This window comes from Miscanthus floridulus, unplaced genomic scaffold, assembly GCF_019320115.1.
Source record: "Miscanthus floridulus cultivar M001 unplaced genomic scaffold, ASM1932011v1 os_1109_1_2, whole genome shotgun sequence".
Classification (NCBI taxonomy): Eukaryota; Viridiplantae; Streptophyta; class Magnoliopsida; order Poales; family Poaceae; genus Miscanthus; species Miscanthus floridulus.
The window spans coordinates 1,816-12,333 of NW_027097532.1; the positions used below are offsets into that span (position 1 = coordinate 1,816).

General features: G+C 46.6%; 1 pseudogene; it reads left to right on the plus strand.

Annotated features, from left to right (window-relative positions):
- The first annotated feature begins 1,777 nt into the window (after nucleotides 1–1,777).
- On the plus strand, nucleotides 1,778–9,772 carry LOC136533702 (wall-associated receptor kinase 2-like; annotated as a pseudogene).
- The last annotated feature ends 746 nt before the right edge of the window (nucleotides 9,773–10,518 follow it).

A 10,518-nucleotide genomic window follows, 5' to 3' on the forward strand; every position in this document is an offset into this window, starting at 1 on the left:
GCAGGGGTGTGGATATCTACTCTTCTAAAACTGCAGCATAGATCTGTAAGGAATCTAAATGGGGCAGAAATACTTGTGTAACAATTGAGAGATCAGAAGAAATGGGATCATCAGAAATTGTGTATATTAACGGTTGTCTGCACATTATGGGGTACTCGGGGTTTTACCCTCAGATACTTGCTGTGGATATGGAGGGAGAGACATGGAGGAAAAATCCTTGCCCGTGTCGTTCTGAAGGTTCCATCCATCAAGCTCAGGGTCACTTGTGTGTATGTACTGTTCATGGTCGTGATATGCCCAAGCTTAACATCTAGATTCTTGAAAACTATGGTACTAATAAATAGACATTGAAGTATACTGTCAGCACTCCGGACGTGTTTGCGGAGACTAACATTGAATTTGGTTACTGGGATGTTGATCAGTACTACTCAACGGTTCACCCAGAATGGAATTTGCTTCTCTTTGTTGGGGTTGGGGAGGAAAATAACATCGTCGCATATAACATGGACAGCAGAAAAGTTCATGTCATCCCTACACGTTACAGTACGTTTTTCAGACGGGATGTCCTGCCACAGAACATCTGCAGACCTTACTATCTTCTCCATGTTCTCTTGTTCTCAGAGTTGGAGTCATATATATTTGGTGGCCTGGCTTTGAAGGAGAAGTTGAATAACTTTGAGAAAACGAATGTGAAGCTGGTGGGAGAGGAGGAAGAGCGGCAAAAGCCGCTTACATCCGAATCCACTTCAAGCATTCATGACCACACGATTGAAGATCTGACGGCTGAAAACAATCAGGGTGACGTGGCGGCTGTTTCTGGTTGAGGAGCTAACGCTAGAATAGGAGTAATAAATAAATGTACAGGCTAAAGCCACAGGCCACAGCACCCAAGCCCCACCCCGCCCCCAAGAACCACCCAAGCCCCACCCCGCCACCTTGGGGCTGGGCCGCTCGGGCTTGGGAAGTCTCCACCCTGCCCTGGGCCTTAATAATATCTTCTGATGGGCTCTCCTCCGCTTTCCTTTCCAGAGAGAGAGAGAGAGAGAGAGAGAGGGAGGGGGGTTGACATCATCATCAATTGTAGCCCATACATTTTGCCTGGTTGCAATTTTAAAATACATTTTGTTCCAATAAAAAAAGTAACTAATATGTTTTTAACCTAAAGAAACTGATGCAATGTTGTGCAGAGAGAGCACCCATGTCTACTCGGCCTTCCACTCGATATAGCAGTATAGAAACTTGCTACAGAGGCATGATCCGCATGCAGGGGCAAAGCTGTACATGTTCTAGTTTTATTTGGGGTGTGGAATTGTGGATGCATCCACGCCAGAAACAAACTAGCATTAAAATTTGCCAAAAAACAAAAACTAGTTAAGTAACCAAAATTTCACAAAAAAAAACCATGCACGAACAATGCAGACACCGTTCTTCCATTTGATCTGTTCTCGCTTGGCCACTGTCCACGCGCATTAACTTTTATAATTCTTATAGCCATACTGCGAAAAAATAAAACAGCTTGACCATGATGCCCATCTTTAGTCTGTACACATGACGGAAACAGTGTCTGAACTAGAAGAACAAGTCAGACTGAATAAGATATTGATGTAGCAGGCGCCAAGATGCTTCGAGGCAAACTGCTGGAAGATCAAACCACGGTATCAACGTCTGCGCATGTGGCTGAAGATGACGCACCAACTGAAAAGGAAGAAAGGAAGTAATTTCTCAACTCTTGAAGGATATGACCAAGTACAATACATACAAGAGAATAACATACCAAGGGCTTTCCTTAATGCAAAATACTACATAGAGAATGAGTCTTTTGGGTGCTATTGTCCAAGATGAAACTATTTTACCATTTTCTTTTTGCAGGTTGCAAATTCCATTTGGCCACTTGGTTCACCAAACCGATTCTTCTGACCAGATCTCTGCAATGGCTGGGCGAAATATAATCCTAATAGAACAAGCAATAATGAAGTCCAGGCAATTATAAGGATGGCTTAGTTCTTCCCGAAAGGAGACCTGCATCATACATCATAGATTCATAAGAAAGAAGAGGCAGAAGAACACAGAGATGGGCCGAGTGTTACCATGGCTAATATTTGCAGCCACCCTGCTGCTAGCATCCTTCAAGAGCAGCACAGTGTATAGGATGGCAAAAAGCCTGGCTGCAGAGAAACATGCGGCAACCTCACCATCCCATACCCCTTCGGCATCGGTACTGATCCCGATTGCTACTACGAGCAAGGGTTCGACGTTTCATGCGAGGATGACCGCACTTTCATGCATAACTCAAGCAGCCTAATGGAGATCTACAACATCAGCCTGCTAGGAGGGCAGGTTCGAGTCAGCACCTTGATTGCCTCCAAGTGCTACTATGGCAACAAGGACAATCGCAACACAGATGGATGGGCCACGGCGTATACTGCTCGCTTTTTCACAATATCCAGCAAGGCCAACAAGTTTAACGGCCATTGGATGCTCCACTCTTGCATACTTGGAAGGCTACAACAAGCACAGCGTTAGAACTGGGTGCTTATCTATGTGCCTGGACAAGGAGAGCGTGGATCAGAGCAGCATGTGCTCTGGCATGGGCTGTTGCCAGACATCCATTGCACCAAACCTCACTTACTTCAACATAACCTTCGATACAAGGTATGGCAATTCTGATGTAAGTGGATTCGATCCGTGCAGTTATGCCTTTGTCGCCGAGCAGGATTGGTTCAAGTTTAACGCTTCCCACCTGGAGGATGACAAGTTCACAGAGAAGTTCAAGGATGGGGTTCCTTCTGTGTTTGACTGGGTTGCTGGAATTCAATCCTGTGATGAAGCGCCTAAGAACAGATCATCATATGCCTGCATTAGCAAGAACAGCCACTGTGTTAACTCAGCAAATGCTACAGGATACCTCTGTAATTGCAACGATGGCTTCGAAGGGAACCCCTACCTGGAAGATGGGTGCCAAGGTCAGCAACTCTCCAGAGTTCAATTTCTTGTTTACACCTCAAGTTACTTGCTCACTGATCTTCAATTATTGTGTACTCTTGTTCGATGTTTGCAGATATAAACGAATGCCAATATCCAGATAAATATCAGTGCTTTGGAATTTGCAGTAACACAATTGGGGGTTACGACTGTTCCTGTGCAGCTGGGACTCATAGCATAGACCCAAAGAACTCAGCCTGCACTCCGGATGCAGCTTCAGACCCCTCAAACGAAAAAGATACAGCTTCAGAGAGGGCTAAATTAACAAAAATGTTTATAGGTAATTTCTTTATACTCCAAATGTTTCAGTAGAGTTATCTGAATAACATGGATAAGCAACTCTGATCTAGTGGATATACCCAGGCATTAGTGACATGAAATCAGCCCTGATTACCTTTACCTGAATAGACTCCTAAAACTTACAATACTTTGAATTTTAATCACTTCCCTTGGTTAATAGCCAAAGTTAAATGGGTTGACAGAATACTGTAAACATTCTCTTAGTACTCAAGGCAACATGATATCTCTAGAAATATTCATCTCCCTATTATAATTGAGTAAATAAGATGCACAAGAAGGTGCCACTTCACATAAAAAGTTCCATCTAAGAAAACCACTCAGTAAATAACACAATCTAGAACTGAAGTGTTGCTGTGCATCATATAGTATAGTAAATTTGTGATGATGGAAACATCAATATTTGCATGCATACATGTGGCTTAATTTGAATGAGCAATTCAAGGGCATTGTAGACAAAACCAGTTTCATGTTAACTGAAGTGTTGCTGTGCAGTGTCTGGCTTTTGTAATCTATGTCAAAAAATGAAAAATATATTAAAGGCCTATGTTTGACGATATTATTATTTCAATCCGCTTACCCCCTGCAGCTGAACTGGATAATTGTCAATGGGAGGAAGTCTCATGCACAAAGGATACTGAAAAGCGCTTACTTGGAAGGATAATCCAATAGCTAAACCGCTTACCCTGACAAATCAGTGGTAGTATCAAATTAACTAAACGAGAATTCATATCTAAAACGGTTGTTCCAAGAAATGCGATCATCAACTACTTTAAAAGAATGGCGCGGTCAAGTAACAGTGCTTTGCCAAGAGCAGATTTTGTTAGTAAAGTTCACCAATCTGCAGTGCCAAATCCAAACTATGGATGAGCGTCAGGCCCCCATTCGGCAGTTGGCACAAGTTCTTTTAGTTTTATTATGCCAAACCAGAATTATTCTAGATGGAGTTGAATTGGATTTTCTTAATTAAGAACAAAACAAACAAAGAATTAATTGACACAAATTGCCAAATTGGCTAAGCATCTAATTATTAGCCACCTACAATAGAAAGTTTGTGAGTTGTGACTTGTGAACAATGGCATTTACAAAATAAAACACAAGTAAATTGAGATATCAGGGATCAGATGCCTGGACCTTTCGACTGGATATCGTCGTTTGCCCGTGCTTGACTTGTTTTTTTTTTTTGAATGTCATGCTTGACTTGTTGTTACCAGTGTCGCAGGTTTCATATGTTTGTTTGGACAATCTACAATTTATCAAATAACTTATTATCAAATTTCTAAGCAATTATAATGTGGAAATAGTAAAAAAATGCTTACAGTTACAGACTGCAGCATTACCTGCTATGCTGTTGGCCTGCTGCGGTACTGCCTTTTGCCTGCCTCTGCCTGGCGCTTGCTGCGGGCTGCAGTCGGCTGGGGGTTGGCCGAATAGGGTTTGGGCGCTGCCCGGCTGGCTTGCGTTGCTGCCCGTTGCGGCGCGGCCTGGTGCAGCCGCCTGCCCGTGGCCCGACGGAGCCGACCTGCTGCCTGTGCGCGACGCCTCTGCTCTGCCGCTGCCGAAGACTGGAGTGCCGGCTGCCTGCACCGCTCCCCTGCTAGGCGACTCGGCCTGCTGCTGCTTGCCGCCGCCGTCTGCGCCGCCCCAACCCTAGGTGCAAGGCTAGCAGCCGCCGTTCGCTGCTCCGTTCTCCTGTTCGCGGAGTCGCGGTCGCGAAGGCGTGGGTTCTGGGCGCCGGGGGCTGCACCGCAGGACGCCGCGGCGAAGGTCCGGAGTGCGGGACGCGGGGCGGAGGCGGAGGCGGAGGCGGTGGCCAGGTGCTGGTGAAGATCGGGACCAGGGGAGGCGCGCGTGACTGGGGAGGAGATCGCCAGGGAGCTGATTGGGAGGAAGTCTTCCTTTTTTGCCGGATGCGTTCCTACGGGGGTGCTACCCTTCCTAGATGACTGGAATTCGTATTCTCACCTGTCCCCGTCGCCATGGCCGTCGATGCGGGACGGGATAGGATCAGGGGCCGGTGTCGGCGGGAAGGGGCGGGGACGCCGGGGAGGCGGCGAACGGGGTGGGGGGCGGCGTGTTGGGACCGAGTCGAGAGGAGCCGAGGAGGATGGAGGGCCGGCGGCGGGGCCAGCTACCGGGTGGGGCGTGGGATCGCAGGGGGAAGCGATGGAAGCCGGCGTAGATGGGATCGCTTGTTTCGTCTGCCGGTGAACGATTGGCCTGTAAATTTTTTTAGCTGTAGAAGAGATGTTTGCACCAGCTTCCCTGCATGTGTTACAGTTTCTGTCATTGTTACATATTCCTGGGCCATGTTTAGATCGTAAAAAATTTCAAACCAATGAATAGTAACACTTTCGTCTTATTTAATAAATATTGTCCGATCGTGGACCAACTAAGTCCAAAAGATTCATCTCGTGATTTCAAACTAAACTGTGCAATTAGTTATTTTTTTTACCTACATTTAATGCTCCATGCAAACGGCTAAAAATTGATGTGATTGAGAGAGTGAAAAAACTTAAAATTTGGAGGTGATCTAAACAAGGCCCTGGTATCATATGCTTGTGCGGCCGAGACCTGATATCAAGTACCGATTCACGTGTTTTTTTCCTCGCTTCAACACTCTCCAGCTCTCTGCTTCATTTCGCAGTCATCAGAAAACCATACATGAGATAGAGTTCTAGACACATTATAATTAGCACGCAGGTAAGATGTTAATATAGAGTTCTAGACACCAAGCTGTTCATATGATCTGGGTCATCAGATACGTGAGTTGTGTTGGTAGTACTGTATCGTTCGTATGGTTTAATATAGCATGGCATAGATTATGATATTGTTCCTATTTGCATTTTTCCCGGCAAATCAGGTGATAAATTGGTGGACTCCTGTAAACTAAAGATTGTTATCTGAATATTTCATTGATGTGTCGAACACTTGCATGCTTGGCCAGTGTAGGTGTCTTCAGTTGTGTTGTTTCTGGACAATCGAAGGAATGAATTATGTAATGCATTTTGCCTCCTGTTTCTGGTGCTCTCTGTTTTCTGCAGATCTTTTTTTTCTCTTTTTTCTTTTGAGGGAACTTGTGCTGTCCTAATTGACAGGCTCTCTCACTGCAATGGATAGTGATTCGTCTCTTCTTTTACCTGAAAGCTCTTTTGTCTAACTTTTAAGCATCTGGTACAGTGGTACTTATAACAAAAGAGAGGAGTAGATGGTAACTGTATATCGTTATGCATCCCTGTTTACATTATGATCTGCCCTGCTGATTCTGTGGTCCATATCATAGTGTTTGCAAGTCTGGGCTATAGTGTATTGCGGATTTGGTCTTGGTGTGATTTGCCCTGTTGTTTATGTAGCCCACTGAACGACTAATGTACTCCCCTCCATTCACTCTTTTATATGATGTTTCAGACATTGTATTTCGCCTTAACTTAGCTCAATTTGGTTGTCTGAAGCTGTCATATAAAAGCCCCTCCAGAACAGGTGTCATGTCGACTGGTGGTGCTTGGCCACCCCGACCCCGAGCCCCTCCCATCCTCTTGTCGCGGGAGCAAATCAAACATCGTGAAACCAAAACCATGCCAGGGGAAAACTGATACCAAGTACTGAAGGCCTCGATTGATTTTGGATAATCGATAAAACCCAAGTATACTAACATTTGTCATGAGTAAAATGTAAAGATAGGTGATACACACAAGTGATGGAGCCAGGTGATGATATGTGCTCTAACTTAGAAAAGAAGAAGGAGAAAAATAAAATGGGCTCAAGACAAAAGTGTATCTGAAAGGGCCATTTTGTTTTGCCACTCAAGACACCGTAGATGGTGTGGTCGTGTGGATGGATTTATAATAGATGACCATACTATAAAGAGGGAAAATCTTTAGTTGCAATGGCTATCCAGTGACACTAAGTATGAGTCTCATTTATATATATTTAGTGCTCAGTGACGTGGTGAGGTTGGAAAAATATTTATGAAAATGCTAACTTAAATGCTAAAATATTTTTCGCATGGGAAAAGTTAGCAAACAGATAGAAAGTGAAAAGGTCAAGTAACTTGGGCCTAGTGGTGCCTCAGCAATCGAAGTGGCCGGACCTTCTATCTAGGCCAGGCCAGAGAGAGGAGGCGCGTGCATGTGTGTTGCATGTGCCGTGATTGACCTTGCGAGAGAGGGCACCTTCGTGGAAGCTTCCTGCCTGCATGCAAAGCGCCTGATCGAGTGAGGGAGAGAGCCAACGCGTGGGGAATGGATTGCGTGCCTGCATTGCATTTGCATGCACGTTGACTTGGTCTCTTGCCGTTCGCGTGAGAGGAAGCGCCGCTGCCTTTTTGCGTTTTCGATCACGGATTGGTCGAGTGCGGCGCGCTCGCGGGATTGGCCAGGGGCCGCTTGACCGTGGGAGCCTGCGTTTGTAGCCGCTGCCGTGTGGGGCGCCTGTGAGCGGGCCCGGCACATCAGCCTTTGCATGTAGGTGCTGGTGCGTGAGGCGCGTGGAACCGCGCAGGGACGCGTCGCTGTTCCCGTTTCGGCTCGTCCTTCCTCCGTTCCCGTCTGTTAGCTTGCGCCGTTCCCTGTGACCGTTGGCAGAGGCAGAGGAGGCCTGGCCGGTGGGGGGTTAAGTTGGCTCCGCCTTTCTTCCCCACTTACTCATAGCTCAAAATGTCAATGGGTACCCGCGACCCGAAACCCGATGGGTTTTTACCCCCATTAGGGCACAGGCATGGGTCAATGTTCATGCCCATGGGTTTGTTAATGGGAACTAAGTCATACCCATCGGGTTTGCGGGTACGGGTACGTTCCTAGTGTACCCATACCCGCAAACCCATGGGTTTATTTTACCCGGCTCCAATGTGTAATGTAGCCCAAGTAATACGATTCAGCCCAGCCCAATAACAAGAAGTATAAATAGGATTGGAAATTTGGAACCCTAGATCACCTCACTCCTTCCCTTTTCCCACTACCGCACTCCACCATGCGGCTGCCGCCACACAAGCGCGACCCGCGAGCCCGCGACTCCAGACCGCGACGCACGTAGGCACACCGCACGTAGCCGAGGCCGAGCGACGGAGCGGAGCGAGCGCTCCGCCAGGGGCCAGGCGACTTCCTGTCCAACCTCCATCGCCACTTCCTCCCCTCCGGCCATCCCCATCCCCAAGCAAAATCGCGACATCCCCAACTCCAATCCCTAGCCTGACGCCGACGCTGCGTCCCCCAAGCTCCGTGCCTCTGCTAGTCAAGGAGCCTGTAGAGTAGCTGCAAGTAGGCCATGGCGGTGACCACCAGCGGCGCCAACGACGACGACCGGTGATGCTTCTTCCTCTTCTTCGTAACCTTATCGTAGACTTGCAGCTACTCTACAGCTCTAGCACCTACTGACCCCTCCTGCCGTCGTCCCGAAGGGACGCCGTCGCCGACCCTCCGGCGTCTGCGGATCCGGAGGTCGAGAGCACCGTCGCGAACAAGGACGCCGGCAAAGGACCGACTACATCTCCGCCGGGTGCTCCTACACCCCTTCCTCTTATGCTGCCTTCTGATTCCCAGCAGGCTGTCGTCGTCGACCCCTCAGATCCACAGTGGGCGGTGCCAAATCGGCGCCTCGTCAAGCCTACAACGACAGTAGGGAACCAACGCCCTGTCAAGCCGACGACAGCAGCGAACCGGCGCCCTATCAAGCCTGCGGTCGCTGGATCGGCGAGGAAACCACCTATTTCTCCTCCTACAACTGCTGTCGGTCACAATACTATGCGTCCGCTGGGGTAAGGAATCATATTTTTGTTCTGCACATTCGTTTATTAGCATTCAGAGACTTGGCTAGTTAGTTTTAGGTTTGTTTAGCTAGGATCTGTTTATTGCATCCTATGCACAGAATGGATTATTATTTTTAGGTTCTTGTAGAATAAAATCACACTTTCATAGTTTTCTTAGCACTCTGTATTTTTATGTGAATGTATATGGGATTATCATGTGAATGTATGGTTTTCTTAGCATTTTCGTCGATCTGATAATGTGAATGTATGTTTCATACAGTTTCAAAAAAATGTCTATTGCTAGTGGCAGTCAATCTCCACTATCTCAAGCTTCACAAGCACCGTCGGAGTCACTTCCTCTGTCTGCATCCCCTCAACCTGAATCAGAAAATGATAGAGGCTCTCACGTGCTCCTAGGATTGGCTTAGGAACAAGTATAAAGGTATATTCAACATGTGCTTTCAATATATTTAGCTTGCTGAATTTACTTCTGCAAATTCTCATTATTGGTTATAAACTAATCAACAATTTTCTGTAGTCGATGAGAAGAACAAGCAGCCTGCTACCTTTTGGTCTTGTCTCCAAGATATCCAGGAGGGCCTTCAGGTAATGTGTAACACATACATAATTATTGTATTTTTCTTTTGATTAGATAATTGAGTAACTACTAACTAGGTTGTTATTTATGCCTTTGTAGGAGCTCTCTATTTGATATTGCTGTCCCAGATTGAAGCAAGAGCTAACTGGTGACCGATGACCTTTTGTGGACAAGTGACAAGTCTGAACAAGGATCAATTGATTTCATGTGCCTCCTGTTGGTTGACGTTTGTTAATTGTGAACTTGTATGAACTTGTAATGTCCATGCAGCCCTGCTGAGTGCTGCCTTTTGGTTTGGGAATATCTATGAACTTGTAATGTCCCATGCAGCCCTGCTGAGTGCTGCCTTTTGTATGGTCTTAACCTGCTGATCACTTAGGACCTTTTATGCAATTCCTGTGATATTCGGCTATTGAAATGAACTATAATTTCATGAATTATGTTGTATGCATGTGCAAATGTCTTGATACTATTTGTTGGTACTTCTATTGCTGTTTATAATCAATGTGCATCTATGGTTCGCTGAAAGACTTTGCCTATTGTTTGTTGTCTGTTGAGGCATGAGGCCTGCATCTTCTCAGGCACGGGCAACCCGCGGGTACCCGTTACCCGCACGGGCATGGGTATGGGCACAAATATGTACCCATCAGCGGGCATGGGTTTTTTAGCGGGCGTATTTTTTCTTCGCGGGCACGGGTATGGATTAGTTGTACCTAGCGGGTACGTACCCGTTGCCATCTGGACTCATAGCTCATCTTGTGAAACAAAAGAAGAACAAGCTCTCTCTCTCTCTCTCTCAAGCTTGGTGCTAACTGCTAACCCTAAGAGAGATCTAGAGAGCCCTAAGTGTTGATCTTGTGAGCTTCAAGAGCATCTCCTCCCTCTCCTAGTGTCGGTG